Raw genomic sequence first — 8,546 nt, forward strand, 5'->3', positions numbered from 1 at the left:
AGTACTGCAGTGCAATTGGAAGTAAACGATTTGTGTACTGGCTCAAGAAAAGTTTGGGGGTGGAAATGTTTTAGTACGTGATGATTTTAGCTGATTAGATAACCAGTGGAATATGCCGGCTAACAGCCAGCTTAGAGACAATCATTGGGGGGGTGGGGGGGGGGTGTTCCATCACCATTCAGTTTATGTGACAGATTTATGATGATTCTGTGCTATGAATATCTATTGAAATTGATTGGATAGCTCAGTCAAGGACATCTCAAATTGATTGTGTTTAATTCGTAAGTAAGCTTACTACATATCTAATGCAGAGAGAGCCAGGGACAGAAGCACGCTTGGGCCACATGCTCAAGACCCATGTGTATTTAATCTTCAAAATTCCCATGAATCCATTAAGCCACTTTTTTTTTTTTTTTGGAAGGAAATCTAGTCTAGCAGAGTTGTCTGCTTTTCTAAAACACTGATCATTAGACACCAAGTCAGATTTGGAGGTAAAGCTGTGTTAAGCAAAGTGTTTAAGCATGGCTGCTAAATGCTCTGGACACCAGAGGGACGTGCGCATTGTTGCAAATACATTCACAGCAACCGGAAAACATGACAACATCAGTCCGTGTGAATGAGCGCTGTTTCAGGACAGATTTGTTACAGAATTTGATCCCACGCCTTATGCCCATTCTTCTTTAGGGATCAAAAATATTTGCTGCTCATTTATTGTCTGTAACTGCTTATCCAGTTCAGGGTCATGGTGGGCCCAGGGCATACCTGGAATCACTGGGCGCAAGGCAGGACCACACCCTGGAGGTGGGTGCTGCTCATACACAGGGCGAGAGACACTCAGTCACACCTATGGACACTTTTGAGTAGCCAATCCACCTACCAATGTGAGTCAGGATACCCACACAGGCACTGGGAGAACAAACCAACCTCCTCACACACGGAGCAGGAATCCACAACCCCTGGACCCTCAAGCTGTGGGACAGCGGCACTAATTATTGCGCCACCATGCTGCCCTTTTCTGCTCATATGCATCCCAATACTAATGCCTATACACTCAGGAATAACTAGATTAGGATCACCTACCTTGTATCTACACTCATTTTGCATTCTGTCAGCTCAACTCACCATACAGAAGCACCTTGTAGTTTTACAATTACAAACTGTAGTCCATACATTCTTATCCTCATTCCACCCTTCTCTTCAATGGTCATGACTCCCACAAACTTTTTTAAAGTGTCCAATCTGTTGGACACGTGTCATAGGTCCACCTTGTAGATGTAGCTTGTCTAGTCCTTCATTAGTGACTTAGGACCCTGTTGACTGCATATGTTTTGGTTGGTGGACTATTCTCAGTCCAGCAATGACACTAAGTGCTTCAAAACTCTAGCAGCACTGCTGTGACTGATCCACTGGTACCAGCACAACACACAATAACTATCAACACATCAGTTGACTGTAAGAGTCTTGACCATTGAAAAGCAGGGTCAAATGGGGATAAGAAAATATGCAGAGAAACAGCTGAAATACAGCAAGTAATTGTAGAACAACAAAGTGCTCCTATATGGTCAGTGGAGCTTAGAAAATGTTGTTGTTGTTTTATTCTAATTAGTGATATACATATATGTTAAATGTTTTTAGTAGTTTTTCATTTATGAAATAGAGGTCAAAATATAGAGCTATCCCAGAGCTTCAGAATGCCTTAATGAGGTGGCACAAGGTTGGCACTGTGAAAGAGAGCAAGACTCTTTACCGCCAGTAATAGCTTGTTTAAGAAGGAAGGAGCAGTACTTAAGAGTGGCCCAGAGCTGCTTGTCTGGATCATGTTGCTTTGTTAAAACCATCTCTTACCATCTGTTTGTGTGTCTATGTGTGCGTTTGTGCAGTGGAAGGAAAAAAAACAGATTCACAGAACCTTATTTTCAGTTATAGTTCTGTTACATGTTCCTGGAACCAGGAATTGATGGTAGAAATGAGATGATTGGGTATACATTCTCTAGTGCCATCACTTGTTTGTAATGTCTGATGTACTTGTTTGTACATCCAGAAAAGGTGTAAGTATTTCAGTACAAGTCAATGCAAATCATCAAAAGTATGTCTCTGAGCAGTTCCTATCATTAAAATGAACAGAGTTCATCCAAAAGATTATAGACATCTCTTATAATTGTTGAATTCAGTATTATCAAATAAAGCCCATTGCGGATAGAGCTTGCATAACCATTATACAGTGGAATAGCATGAAATCCATTGCAATGCTAAGGAGGATTCACAAAAGTCCCTAAGCTCACCATGCCCATACAAAGTTGGCTTGGCTAAAGTGGGGTATGAAGATTTCCTGCATTGTGTTTTGGAGAACTGCAACTATATTTCTCATTGTTTGAGGGCCTCTGGAAAAAGTACTGTTTGAATGCTGTCAAATCCTCACAGCCTGTTTTCCACCATCTAGTGCAAATCTTATCCAGAGGTTTAGGAGGGTTAAAGTGCTTCCAAGTGGGGACAAAGTGCTTATTAATACACGCTATTTTCAAATAAATATTCAGTAAGCAATAGTCCACAAACTTATAGCTGTATAGTGTAAGAGCTTTGTCTTATTTTGATGATATGCTACAGCCCTGGTCTGTCAGGCTTCTGTGCAGTCGCATGGAGGAACCGAAACTCAGCATTTTCTGCTAAGAGCATTCTAAACATTCTCCTCATTTCTGGCCCTTATCGTCATTGCCCCATGGCGAGACCCAGACAGGAGCGTATTAAAACTCACAGGCAGAACCCCCTCGAGCTTGGCCGTAATAATATCCAGAGGTCCGGCCCCCAGAGCCAAGCCGATTAGCATGCAGAAGCAAACTTGGGAGAAACTGGCTTTATTATTAAAGCCAGAGTGGGGACCCCAGGTCTTGGGATATTAAAGCCCATTGGCTGAGCCACTGTCCTGTGGATATTAAACCTTTAGGAAGTTGCTGAGTGAGCAGAATACTAAAGCAAACATCCACAGAAATAAGAGGCCGTTATCAGTGCAGCAGCCTTCTGTGGTCCAGGTTCCAGAGGCAGGATTTTAGACCAGAGATTTTGGGACAGCAGTTGTGTTGGGGTTTAGTTGTGGGACTGAGATAGAGAAAACAGTTTTTCTGCAGCTGTTTTGGGTGCCCAGGTCTGGTGGTTTTCATACATTGACATTTCTTGATCATCTTATCTTCCTCTGTGGTAGAGCTTGACTTTATATCCAGCATGTTTAGATTGGCCACAGTTGCCTTTCCATGTACTTCATTGCTATAAACAGAACATCTGAGCAAAATCTCATGGAGCTTAAGGAAACACTAGGTAATATTTGATATTTTTGCTCCTGGGCTCCACCTATAGTTGAAGAGTGTAAGTCACATTTACAGCACTGTCCTGAGCCCCTTTCGTACATGCAGGGTAACCCAGAAATGTTCCAGAGTTTACTCGGAGGAGCTGTATGTGTGAATGAAAACACCCACAGCATTTGTCCCAGACTTTACACAGACTCTATTCTGTTAGCCCTCTAATAGAGACTCCAGAGTCAAAAGAGTCAGCGCATGTGAGATTGTAGCCATGAATGCTCTGGAGTTTCTCCTGCTGCTAGAACACGTTTATCTCGCTGTGTGCTGCATGTGTGAAAGGACCACTGCAGGACCTAAAGTTTCTCCAGAGTTCATATGTGAAAGGGGCTCTGAAATCGAAGGGGAGGGAGAGGGTAATGTCCTACCCACCTCCAACAGTTACATGGTGCCATTTCTGCAGTGCTGAACCCAGAGTAGCAACAACAGAGACTCTAGTTTCCCTATTACAGGTCACAATGATTTTGGAGCTGTAATTCTGAGGTAAAAATATGCCGTAGTTTTACTTTTAAGGCAAACACTTTTCTTAGTGTTATTTTAAAGAGGAGTATAGCATTTCAAAAAGAGCCAACTGTTGTTATGATGGTTCAGGCTGTCTTGTTTTGGATGTTAATTGTGACCTTGTCTGGGCTTTATTCAGAGTCCTGTCTGGATCTGCACTCCTGATCAGCATCAACTGATCCCTGATTTATCTCACACAACCTCATCACCTATTCCTGCTCCAGCCAGGGCCTTGTTTACCTCATCTTTAACCCCATGGCTACCCAGCATCCAGTTCCCACCCCCTCTCTACTCCCTTCCTTATTCATTACCTCAGCAACTGTCGTCATGGCTCCTCAGTCCAAGTCCATGGCAGGACCTTTCCTGCTCTAATCCTATTGAGACGCACACACAAAGTTTACGTAACCTGGGGAGCCCATATAAGCCATGGGCTCAGGTAGGAATTTGCAGTGAATACTTTGGAAAGAGCTGACTTGAGCTGGAGAGAGAGACCGAGACCACTGAGGAACAGACTAAGGCCATCTGTGACTTGCTCAGTCAGACTCAGGTTGTCCTTCAAAGCCGACATACAGGCAGAGTTACATATTCACATTCTACAGGCTACATTCACACTCTGCAGAGATGCTCTTCTGCCTGCCTCGCCTCACTCCGGGATACATTCGCTACTTGCAGGTGAGTCGTTCAGCTAAGAAATCACTGTTAGCATTCATTACTTAGCTTTTGGTACTACACATTGTCTAAAATCAGTCATCACCAACCCACTTTCCTGCAGTTGTATGCCATTCTTGGCCACTCTATATGGGGAGATGTACCAGACTCTCTATGCAAGACTGCAAGGAATTTGACTTTGTCATTTTAGGAAAAAGTTGGTGTGGTTGTGTGACAATGTGTTCATTAATGTCCACCATCTATAGTGCTCCTTTTCATTCATTGCCCATTCCACCCATTGGCTAATTCACCCCAATCACAACATACTACCAAGCTGGGTGGGTAAAGTTTAAGACATAACACATCCACTGCTTTTTTTTATCTACTGCTAAAACAACACCACTGGACAGCTCTGCACAATTGGAGGAGAAGATTAAACACCTAGATCTGTCAGACTAGCATTGTGCTGGTTGATGTGTAAAGATTTAGTTCTTTATCTTGGTGTTACTAAACTCTCTTGATGGATGACAGAACTGAGCAGTTTCAGGACTTGTTCATAAGCGATAAGCATAGAATCTGTGTTAAACTGGTGTCCAGTTTTGGGAAATGATCTTAAATGTGAGAGAGTTAACATAGAGAGTTAACATTCGCTGACATAATCATGTTTTCTTTCTAGTCCAGTTTGATATTGCTTTTGTGTCACTGCTTTGCTGTCATTGTCATTTCTTTGTGGTCATTGCTTATTTACAAAGACATGAGGTCTTGTTTGCTGCTTGCCTGCTCTGAGTGGATTTTCGTCATGGACTGGGATTGAGAGCGGAGCTGCTTAACTGTCTGATTCATAATGTCACCTGGGAACGCTGTTCCTCTTCCTCCTTCACTCATGATGGCTCTCAGAGGAGCTATAATCCAGTCCTCCTTCCTCCTGTGTGAGGAAGGCTCTATTTTTCACAGACGTTGAGTTTATCGTCTCTTTTCGGGCCGTTGGCCTCAGTGTGAATGATGGTGGACATGTTGAATCTTATGGGCCCTTCGTGACTTTATGATTAAGTTGTTGGGTCAAAGCACATTGACTTAAACGGTATTTGGGCTGGATAAAGCATGCAAAGTGTGTAAAGTTTGTTCCAGTGACAGTCGTACTGAAAATAAACACACACACACACTGGACGAGGAAAATAGATCTTCTTTTCTGAAGATGTTGATAACTCAACACACTTGAAGGAGAAAATTAACTGCCCATTCTAACAGACACAGACATTGACTGGTGACATGGTATGGTCAAAAGGATTTCTTTGCTGGTCCCAAACAAAAATTAGAAAGTGTAGTGTTAAATTAATGTTAGAAATGTTTTAACTTGGTGTAAGGAATTTTAGAGACACGCTATGTTTCTCAGAGGGTTCTCTATACAATCAGCTTAATTCATATAAAGACACACACATCCCATTCAGATGACAGTGAAAATGGCCTGTGCAAATTATTTTCTTTCATTTTTTTCACACACCTCTGCATGATGCAAAACCTGTGAATGTCTTCTCAAGAACAAGGAGTCCTGTCACTGATGGAGGACTGAGCAGATTCATGTTTCCAAAGAAATTCTCTAAATTGAGTACTTTATATGAATATATACTTCAGTATATCATCCATGAAAATCTAGTGTCATACAGAACACACATATTTGTTAAATGCCCGCTTGAGTAGATGTTACTACTAAATTACAGACTTTGCAACGTCCATCCGCTTGCTAGGACTCTTTTAGAACTATACAACTGAAGAAGGACACTAAATGCCTGACTGTAGCTAACCCAGGTTCACATTGGCTTTCTTTGCACTGAGCAATGGGGAGTCAATTTACAGCCTATCGATGATGGTCTGATGCTTAGACCGTCCACTGGGGAGTGCCAGTCCAGAGTGGTTTGATGATTTTCCAGCTGAAATGATTTTACTAAGGTACAAGAAGACTAAAAACATGCGCTGGAATTGATTTGACACTTCCTTTTATAAACTTTGATAATGAACAACTCTAAAACTACATGTAATATAGACATACTCCTGGATAGTAAAATGAATCATTGGTATTAATAAATTAAAGCATTTTTCTCTGGTATTAGCAGTAAAAATTTGACCTTCAACAACTGGTACCCCAGAGGAGACTGAGCAGACTATGAGGAGGCTGTGGCAAAAAAATACTACGTCCCAATATCTAATAAAGTCTTGTGCTCTCTCCCCAGACCCAGGCCTTACGGACAGTCACTCACAGAGCTGGTGATGTGGTGATGCCGAGGCTAGCTGTCCTCCTTGGTGCTCTGGGTATTGGGATGTCGGGTTACAGCTCTCGCCAACTAGCTTTGCATCACCATCCCTCTGCTCGAGTGCTCCCTTGGGGGGAGACAACACCTTGCCAAGCAACTTCAGACCTGTCTGCCAAATATCTGAATCTCAGCTCCACACCTAAAGTGCCTTAGGTTGAGTGTTCTTCCAGCAGATGGTGTTGTAGCTCAGAGTCAATCATGTCTGGTTGTATTTTTCTTAAAATAAGAAAATCCTGCTGATTGGAGTCCACTGAAATCCAGCTTCTGGCTTTGTTCATTAGAGCAACAATGTACATGGACAAAATTCAGTTGGGACTGCAATCATTAATTGATAATGTTGAAGATATCTTCAAATTGTCACACTTTAAGATAACTGTGATATTTAATTACAAACAGGTACGCTATAAAGTTCCTATGATGCAGCCACCCTTACAAATTGCAGTGCACTACAAGATGCACAAGAGGTGATGGTGCTTCTGTTGGTTTGCACCGTAAGGGTTCTCAAAGGGAATTTATGTAGTCATACTTTGGGTAAAGTAAGCAGAAACAACAGAAAGCCTCATGGTTTGATCAATTATAACTCAAAAAATAGTTGATACAATAACTGATTTTAAAACAATGGTAGGAGACCTGTCCATATGAATTAATATTGACACTAAATAACTAATGACAGCTCCTTGCTAATAGTCTGTTTCTTATTGCAGCCCTTGGCTTTATAAACAGCCTGGAATCTAGGACAAATATCAAAGTTAAGCTTAGAATGGTTTAGTGACAAATCATTGTTCACATGCAGTGGGGTTACTAAATGTGATCTTTCAAAATGTGTCAAAAAATGATGCAATAAAGTGCCTTTGGAAATTCTGAAGATGGACACCATTTGAGACAGATGCACATTACAGCCACAGATGAAATTTTATGGAGGATTTTATAACATGATAAGCCATTGTTATGTTTTATATTGTCTTTTTATATACCTTCCCCACAAAACCAGCCTGTATGGATAAGAAGGGAAGTTCTTTGTACAACGCCACTAACAATATGTGCATAAACTATTCTATGTTGTGTGTTGGGCCTTTACAGGCAGGCTTTAACAAGATGTGATGAGATTGCTTGATTACTGAGAGTCACATATTGTATGTGTTCAATCCAGATATATAATTAGTGAGAAGTCCTTCTTCATGTTGATAAACGGCCATTAAATAGATACTTAGTGACCTGGATTTACCAGAGATTCTGTACTAAACATTTTAAACATGGCCACCCCATGGACAGAATTGCTCTGGTTCACAGAGGGACCTCAATGCAATTTGATCCAACATCTCATATGAGTTTCATTTTATAGACAAATATAAATACAAAATGTATGGCACATTTAATGTGTGGCTCTTTTACGGTCACATTTTAGATGAGGATTTTGGAAATAGGTTATCATTTAAAACATTTTTTTTTTATTTAAAAATAATCATTTAAAACCAAGCTGCCAACTCAAGACTGAACAGACACCATATAAACAGACTTATGTAAACTGTATGTTTGGTTTTTAGGTCACAGTGCTGTTGCTGGGTCTTTATTTAGTCAGTAATAGAGTTAGCGTTATCACAGCCCCGATGACGGATATAAGCTCTAAGCTAATTTACCCAATACGGATAAGAAATGCTTCCTCAACCCTGTCGTTAGCAGCAAATTTGAAAGAGACAGAGTGTGCTGAATCACTCAGAGGGCAGCAGTAGTTTCAGTGAGA

This window comes from Hoplias malabaricus, chromosome 1 (genome assembly GCF_029633855.1).
Source record: "Hoplias malabaricus isolate fHopMal1 chromosome 1, fHopMal1.hap1, whole genome shotgun sequence".
Taxonomy (NCBI): Eukaryota; Metazoa; Chordata; class Actinopteri; order Characiformes; family Erythrinidae; genus Hoplias; species Hoplias malabaricus.